This window comes from Rhinolophus ferrumequinum, chromosome 11 (assembly GCF_004115265.2).
Source record: "Rhinolophus ferrumequinum isolate MPI-CBG mRhiFer1 chromosome 11, mRhiFer1_v1.p, whole genome shotgun sequence".
In the NCBI taxonomy this organism is placed as follows: Eukaryota; Metazoa; Chordata; class Mammalia; order Chiroptera; family Rhinolophidae; genus Rhinolophus; species Rhinolophus ferrumequinum.
This window is the reverse complement of record NC_046294.1, coordinates 4,363,253-4,383,984: the sequence shown is the minus strand read 5'-3', so window position 1 is coordinate 4,383,984 and position 20,732 is coordinate 4,363,253. Positions and strand designations below refer to the sequence as shown.

Here is a 20,732-nt window from a genome sequence, read left to right as displayed (position 1 = left end):
GCTGTTTTTTTTCTGGAACCTTCTGTTCTCTGTTGACCTGTGGGTGTCTTTCTGTATCAGTAGGGCTATTGTTTGAGTCTCTGTAGCATCAGTGTATTTTGAGATCAATTGTGCAATTCCCCCTTCATTGCTCTTTTGAAAATCTTTGTGTGGACTCTTGTACATTTACTCTTTTGCGATAAACTTCAGAGTCAGCCTATCGGGTTCCATCCTTTGATCTCTTCATCTGGGGACAGTAAATGGTGACATTCAACAGGTGTCCGAGAGCTGGACTTTAGAAGTGGTCTCCCACAAGCAAGCAGGTCTCTGGTTGTGGACATAAATTCATCTGTGGCTGCGACGGAGCGAGCCTGCACGTTTTTGGTTTCTGTCAGCACCTGGAGTGCTTCAGAGGTGACGTTTGTGCTGAGTTGCCTGAGACGATCCTGCTGCCTCGCTCACACAGCGTCTGCTCAGGAAACAATCGCTAACGCAACTAATTCCAGCGTTACCCGAAGGCAAGTATAATTACCACGTAAATTATTGCTCCCCTCCCCTAGCTCATTCCAGAACAAAATGTGAGCAACTTTAATTTCTTCCCCAGGCTGTACCCGTCCATTAGCCCAGATGAGGAGGCGGTACCTGCCTAGCCAAACTCTCAGGAAATTGCTCAGTGGGGCATTAAAAGCCGCCGGAGCACGTGGCCCGGCCAGCTCTGGTGTCTGGGTGCCTTCCAGCTGAGTTGTCACTGCCCAGGTCTCTGCGTGAGTTTGCTTAGTGCCTGGTTGACTGGGGGGTGTGTGTGTGTGTGGGGGGGTGTGGTTTGTGCTGTATTGTGGGCAAGCAGGCAGTGCCAGTTCCCAGCCCTGGCTGCCGTGGGCCTCCCCTGCCACTGTCCCCTTCTTCAAGATGCTCATGACACCTGCTGTGGCCACTGCAGCCCTCCATCCTTGCCTGGCTCACTGCTGCAACCCCTACGTTGGGCAGGACCCTTGCACTGCTGACTGTCCACTTGGAGTGTCGCAGGGGGGTTTGCACTGGCTTTATGGTGTCACCTGCGTTTGCACAGAGTTCTCTTCTCCCGTGGGCCAAGTGGACTGTCAATTCACAAGGGCTGAGATGCTGGACCTCTAGCCCTGCCAGGGAGCAGCCTCCAGTGCAGGGGACTTGTTTGTGTCCCTTGTCCAGAGGGGAGTGTGCTCCTGGTCATTTTGGTGCAGGCTGTGGCCACAGCACTGCCTCTCCCTGCGGAGCTGGTGACCACCTGGTTGATATCTGTGACCAGAGCAGCCCTAAAGCATGTCATCCTTTGCCCAGGTCCTTGTTCTGCTAGGCTGGGTACAGGGTGCTGTGTCCGTGGGGAGGCTTAGAGACAGGGTAGGCCCAGTGTGGGTCTGTCTGCTGCTAGGGTGGTCTCTGCGTGTTCCCCAGACGTTGTGCAGCAGGCTGGTGGGATGGCCGGCTGAAGGCTTACGTATTTTCAGTTAATCTCCCCACCGCTCAGAATATGCTTGAGCAGCGAACGGTGAGATGTATGGAGGATTGCTCGAGATAGGAGAGCAGGAGAGAGAGCAGTTTCCATCCTTTGGGCTCCCATTTCTAGTTTTTTAAAAAAATTTCCCTCTGGTTGAGAGATTGTATACTTTCAAGGAAAGTACATTTGTTAAATAATAAACTTTCCTGCTTATTGATCCCAGACGTGCACGATTGCCAAGCAGATCTGGTCGCAGTTCTGTTGCAGGGTTTCCATTATTCCCTCACCCAGCAGTTTCCATTTGGCTTTTCAGCATTGAAAGCACCTCTTGGAGCCAGCACACCTCATGGCTCCTTGGGCTGTGGCCCCGGGCGGGAATACTGTTTTGGAGGGTGAGGCGGGTCTGCTCCAAGGTCCAGGCTGGTCTGGCTGTGAGTGAGCGCTGGGCTTCAGGCAGGCGCTCGCTCCGGACAGGCCCGCTCGGAGCGCTCTCTCAGGCCAGCCCTTCTCCCGCTGGCGTGTGTGTCTCTGTGTGCCCAGTTCCCGAGCACATGGACGGACCTTCCTTAGCGTCCTCCGTGCACCAAGACCTTCGTTTACGCCTCGCTCCACTGTGTCCTCAGGCCTGTCTGTGTGGGGGTGCTATGATTATACCCCAACAGGTGAGGAAACCGAGGACCGGAGGGGTTAACGTTCTTGCCCACGGCCACAAAGTTGCATGGAACCAGGAACGTGAGCCAAGCCGGAACAGGTGGAGGGGCCAGGATGGAATGTGGCCGAATGTGGGACCCCACCCCACGCACTAGCCCCCACCCTGGGAAGGATGGTGTTAGGGAACTGCCCCACCGTGGGCCTGTGAGGGGGGAGTTTTCCAGGCTTTCCAGGCATTTAATGACTAATCCGATTTTACCATGATAGGGGCTTAAGTGTCTGGGATCTCAGGGGGTGTTGTGTTCTTGACAGGGGGGGAAGGGGAGGTTCAGTGTCTTTCCAAGCTTCACTAGCTCATCAGCAGAGCAGGATGGTGCAGCATATCGGAATGCTGAGCTGAGCTAGGAAGTTGTCCCAATCCATGATGGGTGAGGCCTTCGAGTGACAGGGACGTACTTGGTTTAGGTGTCCCTCTCCCGCTGTTTGTAAGTGTGAAGAGAACAGGTGGGCCTTGTCCGTCCTGCCTGCCTGTAGTACCTAAGCCCAACGTGGTACCTAAGCCCAACCTGCTCTCCAGTGGGACTCCTGCAGGCCACCGTGGCATGGTGTGTGCTGGCCTCTGAGCAGAGCTGCTGTCTCAGGCACCTCCAGATTGAGGCCATGCTGAGCCCCAGCCTCCTTCCCAGCTGCACCCCCCCCCCCAGTTTTGCTGTGAACAGCTGAGGGGGCTGCCAGAGGAATCCCAGCAGCGAGCCCGCCCAGCCCCTGGGCCTGGAATCCAGGGCCCCTCCACCTGTTCCGGCTTGGCTCACATTCCTGGCTCCACTCAGCTCTGCCGCCATGGGCAAGAAAGTTAACCCCTCTGGGCCTCCGTTTCCTCCCCCGTTGGGGTATAATCATAGCGCCCCCACACAGACAGGCCTGAGGACGCAGTGGGGCGAGGCCGTAAAGTGCTTAGCACAGGTCGCCTTTGGTGAGCGCTCAATAATTATTAGCTATTAGGATTATTATGGCAATTATCATTATTCTCTGGGGAGAGAGCCCTCGGGGTCCTGGAATCAGGTTCTACTCAACTGCAAGGTGGCCAGCCTGGTGGAAAGCATCTCAGCTGGGTGGACCCCTCTGCCCATCACCAATTAGAAGGTGGAGCGTTGAGTTGGTTAATTGCCTCCAGGACTGGATCTGTTTCCTTGCCTAGGTAAAGCTGGCATTTATTTTGTAGCTGGAGGCCTGGTGGGGTGGGCTCTGGAGCCCGGCGATGGGGAGTAGGTACAGACGTCTGAAGGCGCACTCGTCCGGCCTCTGCCGTCAGAGGTGTGGCCAGCGGGCGTTTCTGCTTCACTCCTTCATCTGGAGACCATCCATCTATTCTGTCTATTTGTAGGCATTTCCAGTGTATCCTCTGCCGCGCAGGACATTGTTAGGAACCTTGCTTTCTTCTTCCCCTGTTGCCTTTCTTCCCTGACAGCCTGCTAACGAGCCGGCCTGGCCTCCCCTCTGGAGGCCTGACCAGCAGCCCTCCCCCTTCCCACTCGGCCAGCTTACCCCTGAAGGCAGAGGAGGGAGCCCGGCGTCCCTCGGATGGTCAGTACCTTTCCCTTAGACTGCTGACTGGGCTCTGTGCCCAGTAGGTACTCTGAGAGCTGCTGCTCTTCGGGCCGTGTGCCAGGCTGCGTCTGTAACGTGGAGGGTGCAGCCCACCACCCTCTCTTTTGCAGCCCGGGGTGGGAGCCCTCCCTCCACACCTGCCCTCTGGCCACGAGCCCAGGTAGGACCTGCCTCTTGTTGGCCGGGCAGGCGCCTGGCTTGCTTGACTTCCTGTTGTTGCCTCTAGCCCTGGAGTGACTTAAGCCTCTAGCAGGTGTGTGCTGACTGGCTCCCGTGTGCCCGGCACAGAACTAGGCTCCTGGGAGCAGGAGGAGCACAGGCAGGCAGGGTTCCCGTCCTCATGGCTGGCCCAGGCGGGGCCAGAGAGCGGTAGAGCATGCGCTGACCCTCGGACAGCGGTGTGCGACGGAGTTGACGTCTGTGAAGGGAGAGCAGTGCTTTCCTCCCGTGCCTGCTGCCCGGGCCTGGCTCCTGTGCCACCTGGGTGGGTCTCTCCCTCTGGGGAAAGCACAGCGGCCTCTCTCCCTGCAGGTTGGCCTCCTGCTGCCTGGCAGGTTATGCTTCCACCGTTTCAACTTTCATACCAGCCCTGGAGTCAGGGAGGCCGGCGCTGTCCCCACGGCCCCCGATAAGGCTCAGAATGGGACGTGGGTTTGCAGAGGGAAGCAGGGAGGGGCAGGCGCGCCCGTAGGAGCACAAGGCCTTGTCGCGTAGGAGACGTGTAGCTCCATGCTTAGAATCCCCAGGGCACCCGTGTGGTGCCCGTGAGGGGTGTCCCTGGGGGAGTGTGGAGTCGTGCTCCTGGATTGCTCTGTGGCTTTAGCGCTCGGTGTGTCCATGCCCCTGTCCTACAGATGGGAACACTGAGTCTGAGGAGGACGGGGACCTTGCCCGATGTCCTACACAGCAGTTATCTTCCCTTCCCACCTTGGCAGGCGGGGGCCTGGTTGGGCAGGATGGTGCAGCATACCGGAATGCTGAGCTGAGCTAGGAAATTGTCCCAATCCATGATGGGTGAGGCCCTCGAGTGACAGGGACGTATTTGGTTCAGGTGTCCCTCTCCCGCTGTTTGTAAGTATGAAGAGAACAGGTGGGCCTTGTCCGTCCTGCCTGCCTGTAGTACCTAAGCCCAACCTGCTCTGGGCGCCCCAGAGATGAGCAGGAGGGGCTGTTGACCCACCAGCCTGGCCCGGCTGCTTCTCCGAAGCATCGGGCTGCAGCGTGCGTCTCTTATTCCGGAGGACAGAGGGTTTTGCTGGACAGGATGAGGGCGTGCGGTCAGGGGGTGGGAGGCGACTGTCCTGTGGGGACCCAGACAGAGGCCACGGGTCGTGCCTCCTCATGGGCGTACGGGAGGGTCCCTGCAGCGCCTAGGGGGCAGATCCACTGTCTGGATGTGGCTCTAGTCCCACCCTTCTGCACAGAGATCCAGGGTCATTCGATTTCCCCATTAGGCAAAATAAATGAATTCAAAGTACTGTGGGAAGAACCTGGGCATTTGATCTTCCCTTGTCATTGATTAGCTAAGGTGTGACTTTGGGCAGGTTACTTTGTCCCCTTCTGTCTCAATATCCTTGTATGTAAAATGAGGTGACAGTAGTCCCATCTCTTGTTAGGAACAAGTGATGTCAGTTACAGGGAGCAGCTCACACGCTGTGACTCAGAAAGGGAGCGCTGGGGTAGAGAAATGGACACATCCCTGGAGCTCGTCCGATTTTCTCCGTGGGGAATTCTGTTTCATCTTTATGGACCAGTTTGCAGAGTCCCCGGCACACTGCGGGAGTTCCCCTAGGCCCTGCAGAACCCTAATTATGGGCGTCTCCTCATTCTTACCAACCTCCAGACCCGACGTTTCCTTGGTTTCCAGGATAATCGGAGCTGGTGCTGGGTGCTGCAATTTACAAGCAGCCCCCAAACCCGCATGGATACTCTGTGAGATGCCAGCTCCTCGAAGAACGTCAGCACGTCAGGGGCTTCAGCAGGTACCAGCAGGCAAGAGGTTCCAAGCAAACCACGGGGAGGGCGTTTGAGTTTTCTTTCATGTGATGGTTTTCATTTGTCCACGTCGCACGGGACAGACGTGTCTTGAGCCTGAGGTGTTTTTCTTTGGCTCTGGGTGTCAGCCTGTGGACCTCGGCACCCAGGTGGTGCTTTCCCCCCCAGAAACAGGAGATCATTTGAAAGCAGAGCCTCCCAATTTTGCCCCATAAAAAGGAGATTTTGCAGTGTGATGGTAAAATTGGCACGTCTTCATTATTATGATTTTTGTGCAACACTTCAAGAAAATAAAAGCTGGTACAAAGGTATGTTTGTTTCTGAAATGTGTTTCCTTTCCCAGATGTTCTTTTCTGCCAGTTCCAAAATGCACTCTGAGCTCAGTTCTCCAGTTTCCTCTGCAGGCAGAACAATGAGATCTCTGTAAGCACGCGGGGAAAACGCCAGTGGGCCTGGGGAGGGTTTCTCCCGCCTGAGGGGAAACGGCCGGTCTCTGCCAGCCCGGGTAGAGATCCGCTGACTTTCAGGGGTTTGGCGGTCCGCTGGCCCATGGTGGTAACTTGCAGGGTGGTGGCTTAGAGGTACCACAGAGGTGCCGGCCTTTGTTCTGGGTCCTTGGGTTTGCTGTGTGGCCTTGAGCTAGCCAAATGTTTGCATCTGCGCTGCATTCCTGGACCCTGGGTCTTGGTACTGGATCTGTTACCTGCAGTTGATCTGGCCCCTTTCCTCTTTTTTATCCCCCCCCATCTTTCTGGCATCCAACACTGGTCCCCATCCAAAGGACAGGTCTCTAGGACACAGTGCAGATGTAGAGTTGGCGGGAGAGCCAGGTAGGACTGAGTGGGTGTCCCCAGAGTCCAATGGGGCCCCTGGCTGCTCGGTCTGTCGCGGTTTTCTTGAGATTGAGTGTGTGTGTGTGTGTGTGTGTGTGTGTGTGCATGTACTGCTCCTTTGGGCGGCTGTGAACCACACACATACACACACGTGCACATACACACACAGTATCCTCAGAGGTGCCTCCTTGGTTGATTTCCAAGGACAGCTAACAGACCTGTAAAAGCTTGCACTCTGGGCGGTTTGGAAACTAGTCTCCATTAAGAATAATCTATGGTGTTGCTTTACGTGGGGCATGCATTTAATGAAAATCTTTATTTTTCGGTCAATGCATCCTGCCTTAGAACCCCCGAGATACAAATATCTCAACTTAATAGATAAAAACAGCTAACATTTATTGCACGTGTGCATTGGAACCGGCAGGTTCTAAAAAAAGTTCATTGATTGACTCATTTAATCCTTTCTGCCGCTGTGGGGGCTGGGTGCCATCACTACCCCTGTTGTAGAGATGAGGGAACTGAGGGTGGGAGAGCCTGAGGAACTTGCTCAGGGTCACGCAGGCACTAAAATGGACAGACTGAGGCTCTACTGCCTGCCTCTTAATCGTCATTCGAATTATAAAAGTGTTTTATTTCATCTCTAAAGGAAATTGGCTGAAGAGCCCCAAGTACATTTAAATAAGCTTGGTGCTGAGCCCAGACCTCAATCTCCTCATTTAGCAGATGTGGAAACTGAGGCCTGGAGAGGGTCAGTGCCATCAGAACCACTCTCTTGGGTGGCCCTACCTCCTGTAGGAACCTTATGGCCGTTTGAATGGGGCCTCGGTTCTTTGGCTGAAAGCTACTGACTCTCCTTCCAGCGGAATGGACCAGCAGCCAGCCCCCTCAGGGCCCCCGAGTCACTCTGATCCCGGGACTGTTACTCTTAGTCTTTGCCGTGGCCACGGGCCACTTCCGGGAGCCTGGCAAGCCAGGAGCCGTTGAACTGAAATGGTATGTAATCAGAATGCTATATTTTGTCGAAAATAAGAATGTCAGTAACAGGCTGGTTTCTGGCAAGTCAAACTGGGACTCTGAAATACATATTTTTTTCTGCTCTGTCCTAAACCTTCTAATTAGAGAAAAGGCGCATTTGCAGATATAAGTCAAATGTCACAGTCCCTAAAAACTTGTCCTACTGTCGGTATCACTGAGCTGGTAACATTCCATGGTTCCATGGCTGCAAAATGAGGGCTTGCAGAGTGAGTGTATGTGCACGCACGTGTGTGCACGTGTGTGTGCGCGTGTGAGAGAGAGGGAGAGACAGAGGTGCCTGCTGGTGAGCCCTGGCTGCCTGTTTCCTTCCCTCTCAGTCCCCTGGGCCTCTGCTTCCGGCCCCCCACTACTGTCAACACCTGCCTGGCCACTGCGGTGAAATATAGATGTATTTGCCCAATAAAAACATACTTAGTAGGGAAATGGCTTTCAGGGAAAAGCACTTTCCCTCACAGGAAAATCTCCGCTGAGCAGCGTTCCGTGATCAGACCCTGACTTCCACCACTGTTAATGGAGTGGGTTTTGGAAAAGGAGATTTGGCTCTGGTAACTGTTCCTGGCGTGGGATGTGTCCTCCTCTCGCTGGAGTCTGACTGGAGGCCAGACCACACTGAGGCAGCTCGGGGGGCTCACTGGCCAGGGGTCCTGGTCCGTTGGGGTCATTCGGGTCCTGTGCTGTGTTGGTGGGTGGGACGCTTCCTCGTCAGTGGGGACCAATGTCCGGGAGACCACCGGTTCCTGTGTATCTGGGCGGTGTGTTGCACACGGTTTCCTAGGAACCGGATGGAGAAGCCCCATCCTCAAGGCTGTCGTCGTGGCCATGGCCAGAGGTGGCTTCTCGCAGTGTGGGGAGAGCGGAGCTGATGGACGTCAGTCTTCTTGTCCACGAAAGAGAGCAGAGGCGGCGGTGGGCTGGGAAGGGAGGGTGCTGAGCCAGGCCTCTCCTGGCGCATCCGATTCAGTTGAACTTTTGTGTTTTCCATTTCACTTTACCCTGCGTTCGAACTGAAAAATATTCAGTGGTCAGATACATTTGGGAAATCCTGAAATAATGGAAGTGAACTGGATTTCCTCGCTGTGGGACTTCCCAGGGCCTTTCAAATGGTAATTACATGCCTGGCTGTGTCCCCTCTACCTAGGCGCCCTTTACAGTTGAGAAAAGAGGGCCATTACTGGTGTGTAGGCTGGGTTGTGCCCAAAGTGACACGTGACATCGCCAGCACTGTTCTTTACTGTCTCTCTGGCTTTGGTGTGGCCTCTTCACAGTTGTCACCTCTGGGTGGTGGTCTCCTCACTCTGCTGAGTGCATGGAATGAATGACCCCGTGTCACGGCTGAACCTTACGGTCCGCGGAAGCTCCTGGCCACTCCCATCGCGAGATTTGGTAACAGTTGTCTGCTTTACACTCTTTGAGCTGCTTGTTGTTGCTCTGGGGATTGTTTCCCTCAGACAGGCTCAGAGTCCAGAGTCTGTAGGGTGCTGTGTGGCAGGGTGAGAGGTCGTGGAGCAAAAGGTCAGGGGGCCCTGAAGCCCGCCCCCGCCTGTCACGTGGGTGCTGCGTGGCCTCCTGAGCTGCTCCACCTGTTGGAGCTTCTCCAGCTGCTAAGAAGTGAGATAAGACTGCACCTCACCTGTGGGGTCATGAGGATAAGCTGGGGCAGCTAGAGGGTGGGGAGCGCACAGTGGGCCCGCAGCAGACGCTAGTTTCTTCCTCTGCCCATCCCCCTAGGGTCTGCTGTCCCGTGTGAGTGCTAGGCTGGGGACGGGGCACGGGTGGCTGAGACTTAAAAGGTGGGGGGCTTGATGACCATCTGATAGGCATCCCCTCTCTGCGTGGGTGACCATAGGCTGGGGGTGACCCTCTCTGCGTGGGAATTAGGCCACACATTCACTCCTGGGGGAGCCCAGGTCACTTGGGCCAGGGTCGGGACGCTCAGAGTGACCTTTGGGAGCAGTGGGCTGCCCGACTGACACCCTGGCGTCCCTCTGGCATGCACAGAGTGGCCCTTGGTCAGGTCCTGGGCCTTTGCTTGTCTCCTGGGACTTTCCAGAGCGACCGACCCAGGCTCTTCCTCGAGCAGAGGTTCAGTCCTGTCCTTGGCACAGCCACAGTGTCCTCTGACCTGCCCCAGGGCCATAGCCCTCCACCCCATGCAAGGGGATCACCCCCGCCCCAGCCCATCTCCCTGTGTAATGGAGGCCTGAGGGAGGCCTACGTCCTGTTTCTTTGTGCTGTAAGGTGTTGGAAACAAGAGACCTCATTTTCTTTTTATCTTTCACAACTGATTTCTTCTTTCCTGCTCCACCCCCAAACCTGACCCTGACCATTTCCTGCTCGCCTGCTTCTCTGACCTTTGAAATATGGTCCCTGCTCTGGAAACTTGCCTGGCCCTCAGGGTTAATTGCCGCCTTCCTATAGGGCCGTGTGCGTGCACACACATGCGAGTGTGTGAGTGTGAGTGTGTGAGGATGAGAGAAGCTACGATGGGGGGCTGGGGGACAGCAGAAATTGGGTGACTAAACTGGGAGGAAGAGGACGAGCTCCAAACTGCATTGGGAGCCCGGGCTTGGCCGAGGGTCCTGGGGCAAAGGTGTGTCTGGAGGAAAGCGGGGGTGGGGGTGAGGTGGGGTAGGGGGTGCGGGTGTGGAGGCTCCAGGAGCTGGGCAGGTGCCAGGTGAATGTAGGGAGCAGGACACAAACCCTGTGCTGAGCTGGGGCAGGGCAGGTGGGCACCAGAGGTGGCGGCCTTTGTTTTGCAGCCAGTGATGTCACACAGCTTGATGAATGTCCCCAGCTCATCGCGTTAACCCAGGTCAAGTGTAGACCTTGCAGGGTTCTGGAAGGTTCCTGCATCTGCTTCCCAGCCTTCACCCACCTGCCCTGGCCCAGGAGGTACCATCCTAGTTTTGTGTATTCTGAACTCCCCACCCTTGTGGTTGTAATAAAAGCCCTTGACAACCTGAGCAGCCTTGTTTTGGGAAGGAATTCCGGTCCTAGACCCACCTTGGCTGCATGCCCCCATTTGAAGCTAAATATGGTATTTATTCATTATTTTTATGCAAATGTCAGCAGCTCACAGCTCATTGGTCGATCCTTATCGTGGCAGCACCTGTAATGGGAAGGGTGGAAGGAGGGCCCTCTGCCAGAAACCCCTTGGCAGCTGTGCCCTGCTCTGCATGGGGCCCAGTGGGTGGCATCGGCCATCCCTGCCCTGAGGTGGCGGGGTGTGGGCCCTGTCGGGGGAGGGTACAGACAGCAAGCTCAGGGGAGGTGGGGCTAGCTGGGCGGGCTTTCACCTGGGCCAGGTGTAGAGACCAGGGAGGGTTTTGTGGGGGTGGGAATGGCTAATGGCATGGAGGCCGAGAGGGTGAGGTCTTCTGGAGACTTGGTGGGAGTGAGGGGTGGCGGTGGGGGTAGGGGAGGAGTGTCCTTGCTGGGGAGCCTATGGGGGCTGAGGCCAGGTTGGGGGGCCGGGAGAAGAATTTGGGGGTGTTCCCTTTCTTAGCGGGTCCTGAGATGGATTGATGAATGGGGGAGTCTTTGGGGGGCTATGATAGCTCAGCTGAGGTGGAAGCCGGGGGAGTGGAGTCACTCTGGGGCGTTTGGAGATGTTATCGAGAATTCCACTCTGGCTGGGCCCTCTCAGGCCTGCAAGTTTGAGTTTGCTGAGCTTTCCATAAAAGGCAGGACATCTGCTCATTTAAAGGAAACCTAAGGTTTTATTATTGTTGTAAATGTCAAGTCTATCCTTTAGAATATATGGATACCTGCAGGATTGTGTTATCGAGTCGAGCCTGTCTGAGTTGGTAAAAGCTCGAGATAACATGGTCTTCTGCCCCTGGAGTTGTGTGGCCTCTGCCCACGCCCCCCTCAGCCCCGCAGTGGGAGCGGCACAGGTGCTGAGCGTCTCCCGCGAGCTGGGTCCCGAGGATGGAAATGAGGGGTGGCAGGTCCCTGGCTTCAAGGAATTGCCCACATAAAAGTGAGTGTGGGTGTTTAATATTTCTTCCCCCTTAATTAACAAAGTTCCATGAGAAGTTGAGGTATGATTTTCTGAGAATGCTGCTCATGGTACAGCAGTGCCATTTCCATTCATCGTTAGATCTCTGAGCCTTGTTCTTGGCAGTCAAGTGCGTGGTTCTTATATTGCCCTTGGAGCAGAGGGACTGAACCTCTGTGAGCTAAGTGTCTACCTCTCATGCACTTGTGGGACCGCACAGATTTCTCCTTGGTCGCCAGCATTTTGGCCAGATCAGCGCTTCTCATGCATTCCCTCATTTCCTCTTAGAGGGGAAATAGAACTTTCCTGCTTGGGGATGGTTAGGCTCCCATGTCGCCTTAAACGTGGACTCCACCCCAGCCCAAGTGTCTTTTGAGGTTTCATGTTTTATTATTAGATTCACGGGGATTTTGACGTCCGTCTCTGTGATAGTCATGTTAGTTTTATTTCTCTTTTTAAAAACACGATGATTGTACCTTCATTTGAAGGAACTAGAAGTATAAGTAATAATGTGCAAGACTGCATGCAAAAAAATAATAATATTTTATAGAAAGACACTCTGGGAAGACCTAAATAAATGTTCATGGATAGGAAGACAATATCAGAGAGAGGTGCCTGTCCCCTAAATTGATGTATAATTTCAGTAGCATTTCCAACAGTGCTCTTCCCATCCCTTCCTGGTGCAGAAATGTTGGTGCCTGGTGTTTGAGGAAGTGGGGTGGTGAGGGGGTGTCACGTAGAGATGCCATTGGTGACGTGGCTGGGGTTGCCCATGTCTGAGAAGAAAGGTGGGAGCGGGGAGAGTGGTGTCAGGCCAGCAGAGCCTGCGGGAGTGGTTGGGAGTTGATTTTGTTGAGCAAATAAGTAGATATACAGATAATCCCAAAAGCTAGGTTTCCACTTTGGAGAAAGTACTGGCAAGAGTAGAAATGGAGAAGATTAGAAAGTACCCTGTGGAAATATTTAAAATTTCAAGGACCGCCATGAACTCATAGATTTTACCATGTGTGCATACACACACGCAGAGAAAGAAATATATACAGAAACAATGACATGCAGTCCATTCTTCCTATTCAGTTGTGTCTATAAACTCACCGCAGCAAACACCGAATTCGCAAATACCCAACCACTGCTCCCAGTGGAAAATACAGGGGTAGGTTCCTACGAGCCTCTGGTCACAACCTTTTTGTGCACTGATCAGTACACAACCTTGTTTCACGTGTGTTTCTGTTTAAAAACACCTGATTTAATGTCTCTTATTGATGCATGAGCACTGAACACACAGCCAATCACGCTGTCACCCCGGCCTGCATGAAGCTCACCCAACACCGTTTCTCTGCTCAGCACACGGCAGCCCTTCAGCTCCGTGCCTGGGAGCCATTTCACACGGTGATCACCGGCAGAAAGCATGGGGACGCGAGCTGCGTGCCACCAGCTCCACTGCAAAGAGGACAGTCGTTTACAGCATGAGTGGAGCCAAGGAGGTGCAGGGTTACTTGGTCCTCCTCAGCTGGGAACATGTGTGTGGGGAGACTCCAGCCTTTCACCCCTCTTCGTGCCTGAGTTCAGGAGTGATCGCAAAGGCTGCGTGGGTATTGATTGGAGGAATATAAATGCATTTTCGCGAATAGGCGCAGTCTCAGATAGGGAGCCTGTGAAGGACGAGAAGAAGCTGTGGGTGTATTTCCTGGCTCTGTCTACAGAGCAGGCCTGAGGGCAATGGTTCCCAGCGGCCGTGAGCACACCGAGTGCCCAGCTCTGGCTTCGAAAGATCGTTCCCCAGTGAGAGAACCAGAGAAAAGGCCGATTCTAGGGCCAGGGCAGGGAGGGAAAAGTGTACGGGAGCCTGGAACATATTTTTGTGCCAGAAAGTAACCCTCAGGGCACGATGGGGACATGCCAAGAGGACACAAGAGCCAGCACAAAGGGGCTGTCACTGTGCAAATCGAGGAAAGTCTGAACATCAAATCAAAGGGAATATTGGGTCTTAACCCCTTTAATGACATGAGAAAAGATGAGTCTACACTGGCTTAAATAACAGAATAAATAGTACGATGTGGACGTGCATCAATGACCAGCCAACATTTAAAACCCAAATCCTAAATGAAGGCTGCAACTGTAGTGCTAAATAATTCTTTTTAGTAGCTTATAATCTATAATATTACGACACTCAGTTTTTATTCGTATTATTTCGAATTGTGTTAAAATACACATCACATGAAATTTACCATGATGGCTGTGGGGACAGAGCCAGGAGTGCGGTTTCCAGGCTCTCGGCCTCACGTGGAAAGGTGCTGGCTCAGGTAGTAAATGGCCATCAACTGTGATTGGATGGCCATCAGCTGTGGCTAGTTGGCCGTCAGCTGTAGCCAGTGAGCCATTGGCCACTAATATAACTGCCGTGGCTATGCTGGCAGCAAATGGGGGCTAGCAAGAGTGATTGCAGTTCGCATGGCAGATTGCAGGTAGCAAGTGGGGTTGGTTGGCAGGTGGACGGCAGGTTGCAGATCGTGTGGATCCTGCTCCCTGTGTCTCCAATCCAGCCGGCAGTGAGAATATAGTGGTATGACTCCCCTACCTGTGGCTCCATGGGTGTTCCTGTTTGGCCTCACCATGTCCTATGTTCTTATGTGGGGAGCGGGAGCTGAGACCCTGCATGACACCCTGCATGACGGTGGCCATTTTAAGTGTCCAGTTCAGTAGCGTTAAGTACATTTACAGTGGTGTGCAAACACCACATCCATCGGTCTCCCACCATCATGTAATAAACCATTAAAGCCAGGCTTTCACACAATAAAGCATCACTGTATATGCTTCTGTCCCCCCGGCTAAGCTGTGATATTTTTTGCTTTTTCATATTGTATAAACTAAAAATGCTCTAAAAAATTGCAACAGAGATTCTGTAGAACTTGGGAAACTGGTTGTGAAACATGTCGGGGAGGGGGTGTAGTGGCCCTCACAGCCTGGATATCCTGAGGGAGATGCTGGAGGGAGGGACTGGCTCTCCAGACGTCCGGCTGGTCCCAGAACCTTCTTACTTGGGCACATGGTGCTCCTGGCGCAGGGCTGGACAAGTAGGAGAACAGTGGAGGGAAGGTGGGTGCGGACCCAGGCATACCTGGAGGTGTGGCACCTGGCAGAAGTGGCAAGGAAGAACTCCTGCCTCTGGGGATGGGAGGCGGGGTACGAGATGGTGTGCAGGGTGGGTTGTGTGAATAACCAGTTTGGGAGACTCGAGTTGAGAGGCGCTCGGAGCTGTTAGGCGTCAGGGAAGTTGTTTATGAGCCGTTGTGAGTGGGATTAATTAACTTGAGTGCGTAGCTGCATCTTGGTGTCAGGCCAGGGCATGCTCAGCATTTGCTAAGTCTTGTTCATCTTTCAAGGCTCAAGTCTCCCCTCCTCCAGGAAGCCTGCCAGGGCCACCCACAGCCAGCTCTTCCTCCTCCAGGAAGCCTGCCAGGTCCATCTGACAGCTCATTCTCCTCCCGGCCCCAGGCACCTCCTGTCGTGTCACTCATCTGCCTTCTTGCTTAGGTGGTTAACTGTACATGTGCATGTGTGGAGTGTGTGTCCTGCCCGACTAAATTGTAGGCTCCTTGAAGGTGGCCCCATGCTGTCTTCTGTTTCTGGCCTTCCACAGGGACCGGTGCGGGACACAGGACCATTCCTGCCTGATGAATCCATAGTTTGTGTCTAGGCCCCAGCCTGCTCCAGTGAGCAATGTAACGCTTGGTGAATATCAATAAGGCATGTCTGAAAAATGTTGCTGATTTTGCTGTAGGAGCAGAGGATTGGATTACCTTGAGCTGGGTTGTGTTTAGTGTAACCATGTGAACGGTGTAAAATACAGGCTATCGGAATGGAAGCCCAGACATCTGCTATGAATTCTATATATAAAAACTGGATGTGCTCACGTGGGTTAAAGAGGGATTGTTGGTGCTGGGACTTGCAGGCTCCTGGTTCTACTGTGGTAGGGACTGTAAATCAATCACGAGTCTTGCGACCCGAGACGGGAGGCGGAAGGAGTGGCCTTTCTCTGACACCTATTGGGTGAGGGTCCTGGGAACGTCCTAGAAGTAGGTGGGGATGGCCTGGTCCCACTCCCCTAACAGGCAGGTGCAGAAGACGTTGTGGGGTGTCCTGAGGATCGTGTCTGTAAATATAGGCTCTTGGAAAGGGTAATCTGTGCCTGGTTAAACCGGCTGGAAAGCCAGGACGAAGGAAGACTGTCACAGGGAGAAGTCAGTGGGCTCAGGGCGCAGCGGTACCTTTACAAAATATTATTTCTTGAGGTAAAAATCATGTAACATAAAATCCCCATTTGAAAGTGAACAATTCAGTGGCATTTCATAGCTCCCACCTCTGTAATTCCAGAACATTTTCATCACCCCAGAAGAAAACCTCATCCACACTAACCTTGTTCCTCGTTCCACCTCCCCCCAGCCCCTGGCAACCACTAATCTATCCGTCTTTATGGATTGGCCCGTTTGGGACATTTCATGTGCATGGGATCATACAATATGTGGCTTTTGTGTCTGGCTTCTTCACGCAGCAGAATGTTTCCAAGGTTCTTCCATGTTGTAGCGTGTATTGGTACTTCATTTCTTTTTATGGCTGAGCAATATTCCGCTATACCGCTATATCACATATTGTTTATCCGTTCATCTGTTGGACATTCGGGCTGTTTCTGCCTTTTGGCGATCGTGAGTAACGCTGCTATGAACTTGCATGTGTAGGTAGGTATTTGAGTCCCTGTTTTTTTTAGAGTTCTTTTGGGTCTATACCTAGGAATGGAATTGCTGGGTCCTATGGTACTCTATACCACCTTGTTAAGCAGCTGTGGGACTGAGTTCTTTTTAACGGTAGCTACAATTTCCTGCTTTGTAGACGAGGAACCTGGGCTCAGAGTGGAGATGAAAAGTCTTGCCCCAAGTCTCACAGCTGGAGGCCAGGCTGGGATTTGAACCCAGGCCCCCGAGTCTGAGTGATGTAGTTTCCTTAGTAGCAGTAGAGCGAGCCCCGGACCACTGCCTGGCAGGTATTGATTAAGTGCTTCAAGTGTGCTGCTTGTGCTGCTATTGGGCTGAGCCTTTGTATGAATTGTCCTCTTCAAGCCTCGCGGTCTCTGATGTGTAGGTGTAGTAATTACCCCCATTTCACAGACAGGGCGTTGACGTCAGAGAGGCCCAGGTCTGAGCCAGTCCTGCTTTGAGCTGTCACCCTGAGCTGGTTGGGGGCCTCACGCTCTGGGGGCCGACCTCGTCTGCTTGCCCTGGTGATGTAGATGGTCCTGAAAAAAAATGTTTGCACTGATAACTTCCTAGCAACATAAAGGGAATTTGGCGTTAAAACATTAAAAATATTATATTTACCCAGAGACTCAGTAAGGTCGTCATTCCCTAATCCTGTCTCCTTTTCAATCTCTGTCCCCCACCTAGCACTTTCTCATAACCGTGGTTCCAGGGTGCATTAGGTTTATGGGCATGCCGTGTGTGTGTGTTTTGACCTCACATGATACCTTCCACATTTTCTGATGTCGCTGCAATCATTTTCTTATTACTTTAATGATGCAGCTTTCCACTGAGAGAACAATCTAGTTACCCTGATATTGGGGATATTTTGCTTGTTTTCTTTCTTATTACAAATAAGGCTGAAGCAAATACTGTGACAATTACCTTTTCCTTCCTTTGGATGTTCCTTGATTTAAATTCCTGCAAGGGTGGTTGCCAGGGAGAGGGTTTAGTACCAGTTACCACGGTATTTGCGGAAAGGGTTGTCCTGTCATGTGCAGCTGCCAGGTGACAGTCTGTCTGTCTTTCCCGGTGACTCCACATGCGTCCCAGAGCATGGTGACGGCCGGGCCAGTGGCTAGACCTCTCAGCCTGTCCACCCTCCCCTCCTTGTCCTCCTCACATGGCATCGTTTCTCTTCACTGTCCAAAGCTTGGGCCACTCGTCAAGAGCTATCCCTGGGTGGAGTGACATGGGGCAGGTCAAGGCACCTTTTCAGGAGCCACAGCCTCCTTACCTGGGGGATATGCAGCCATGACCCCTGACCTGCAGGAGGCTGTGAGAGGAGAGGGTCTTGGGCGCATGGACACGTCCCTGGGGAAGGACCACATAGCACCGGCGTCTGCCCGCCTCCCGAGCGCTCAGCCCCAGAACCTCCGCACTGGCATTCCCTCTGCCGGGGGCACCCTCCCTCCGTGCCCCCCTCCAACCCTGCAAGTCTTCACCCAGTTGTCACTTTCTCGGTGAGACCGCCCACCATCTGTGTGAAACAGCACTCCCAAGCCCTTCCCCCTGCTCTGTTTTCCAAACCACAGTGTTTATGTTCCAAGGTCCCAATATTGCTTGATCTATTGACGATATTTATTGCTTATTATCTGTTTCCCCCACTGGAATATAGGACACGGCGGTGGGTTCTTTGTTCAGTTGCATGTGCCCAGATGGTGCCTGCAGGTGCTACGTGACATTGGGCACCGCCCGCCCGCCCGGCTCCGTCCTGGTCTCAGCCAGTCCCACTACTCCTGGCTGCCTTTCCCAACACGTTTTCCTCCTCTTTCTACGCTGTTCTTCTGCTCCCACTTGGCCCTCCTCCTGCCCGCAGCCCCCTGGCTTCTCTCTGTCTGTCCTGCCCCAGCATCTCTCCACCTGTGGGACAGGAGGGGGCCTTTTAAAGAGGCCATGTCTCTTGGATGGGCCGGGGCACCCGGGACCCCTCATTGGCATGGGGCCACATTAGCTAGGGTCGCCCGGGCCCTGAGGAGGGGACTGGGAGAGAAGGTGCTGCCCGTGCCCGCTGGGGAAGGCTGGTGCCACCCACGCAGAGGGCCCCCCCACCTTGCTGTAAGTTCCCCAGGTGACAGAAGAGTGAAGGGGGTGCATCTGAACACTTAAGAATTGAGTGTGTGCTGGTTTCTAATCGTCTTAGGAGCATACGTGGCTCCTCCTGGAAAGAGCCTGCCTGCCAGGCCCGTGCCCGCCCTGGCCACACCCGCCGGGGCTCCACCGAGGCCTGCCCGCCGCCCCTCCCTGACTCTCAGTTTGGGAAAGCACAGGAAATTGAAAAACACCCCCTCACCCCCCGTCTGCGGCCTTTGAAGGGTGCACCTGAACTGCCCAGAGTGTAAACCGTGGTGAAAATGTGGTCTTTCCAGTTCAGGGACAAGGAACAGAGCAGAGCTAGGATTTTTTTGTGCCTGGAGCAGCTTCTGAGCGCTCCCTGCCTCCTGTCCCGGCCCCAGCGCCATCCCTCTCCGGGACTGTGCTGTCAGAGAAGGTTCACTGGGTTTCTGGCCAGCAGCTGGGACTGGCGACTCCCCCCCCCCCCCCCCGCCACACACAGTGGGACACTGCCGTCCACCATTGCCCCTCCTGGCTGGGAAGCAGTCTGTGGCCGTCCACCCTTGGCGTTCACACCTGGGATACCTGTGGCGGCGGGAAGCCTGCTCACGCCTGACACCCTCCCTTTCATTGTCGCCCAGAGATGCTCATGTAGAGTAGAAAGAGGAGTCAGCGTCCCTCACCCTGCCTGTGTTAGCATAGGGTTCTCAGGCCAGAGCTGGCTCCCCCCTGGTAGGGGTACGTCCTGGGGTGACAGTACCATGTGTGCACCTGCGTGTGTTTAGCGGAGGGGATCGGCTTCTCAGATGGCTTTGTGACCCCCCCAATGTTAAGAACCAGTGTAGAATTTCAACTCAGCATGCCCGGTGGGTCATCTGTTCACCGCATGAGTGGGACAAGCTGGGGACCTTGCCGCAGGGACCCTGGGGAGCCTGGGAGCATCATGGCCATGAGGCATGGGAACGTACTGTGGGGCCATGGTGCCCTCCTGATCCCACGCACGACTGTCTTCCCGTCCTCACTGATCTGCCCTCGGAAGGTTCCGGACCCTCCGTGACCCTGGGCATAACCTCCTCTCCCATCTGTGGCTGACCCTCCGAGGCTACCTGGCCAGGCCTCCATTGGTGGACGTCGCTCCTGCTCCGTGTCCTGGAGCCTCTGGGGGGGGTGGGGACCAGGACCCTTCCGGCACCACCCCCCCTTCCTTCTCGCCTCTCACAGGACAGAAGTAACTCACTGTCTTGAAGTTGGGGTGCTGCAGGCTGGATGGGTGAAATGTAAACACCCCAGTCAGTGTTTATAGAGCAGAGGCTGTGTGCTGGCCGGGGGCAGGGCATTCTTAGCTGGGCAGCTGTGCCCTCCGGAGCGCAGGGTCTACCGGAACCCTTGGCAGGTTGGGAAAGATTCTTGTGAGCAACTGGGAAAACGGAAAGTTTCATTTTTAATCTTTAAGAACTTTTTATCAAAGTACAAATACACAGAAAAGTGATAGTTTTACAAACTGAATACGCCTGTATTCAGTATCCAGTGCATGATGAGCTTTCAGTGTGGAGGCCTTTGGTGTCCTGTGGACATAGAGCTTAGCTGTGCAGGCTCCTCTCAAAGCCTTATCTTCCCCATCTGTAAAATGGGCATAATGTCATCCACAGTCTGAACGGTCGTGGCACAGGTGGGGTCACTGTGTGAATTGCAAAGAGCTGTCAGCCTGTGACAAGCAAGTGTTCTTTGCTACGTTTGCACCTGCCTGGGGCAGGAGGAGTGAGATTTGGGGACAGGTGTTCTTTATATTATATCTGCCCAACTCAGATATCATTGTGACATCCCTTTGCTTGATTTTTACCATGTCCCTTCTTGCCGTGAAGAATTGTAGACCTGACACGGTGATGGCGGTGACAGTGACAGTGGGAGTGGTGGAGCCCCGTAGAGGGTCCTGCCCTCGAATCCTCCACGTGTCTTCTCATCTTTTAAAGGAGGGGTCAGGATTTGAGCCAGGCGCTTGTCCTGGCAGCCTGACCTTACTCTGAGTGGCACAGGAAGCTAGCGAAGGGTTTTGAGCAGAGGGGCGGCGTTCCAGGGTGGGAAACTGAGGCCTCAGTCCCAGGAAGGGGTCTGTGCACGGAAAGTGGTCCAGGAATTATAAGGGAATCCTGAGGCTCTGCGGCCTGGGCTTTACAGCTGGGGCTGTGCTCTCGTGTCCCCATCCCCCGCATTTGGCTGACGAAGGTGATAGGACTTCTGTGCAGCCTCTGAATGATGTGTGGCCTGGTCGTGGCATCCTTGTGGGAGCTGGTGGCTATAGCACGATGAGTCCC

At 54.1% G+C, this 20,732-nt stretch overlaps 1 protein-coding gene across 1 annotated transcript in view; it reads left to right on the top strand.

Moving 5' to 3' along the window:
- LRP5 (LDL receptor related protein 5) overlaps positions 1 to 20,732 on the top strand; it is a 103,598-nt gene that overhangs the window by 8,099 nt on the left and 74,767 nt on the right. The gene's annotated exons all lie outside the window — the stretch shown is intronic.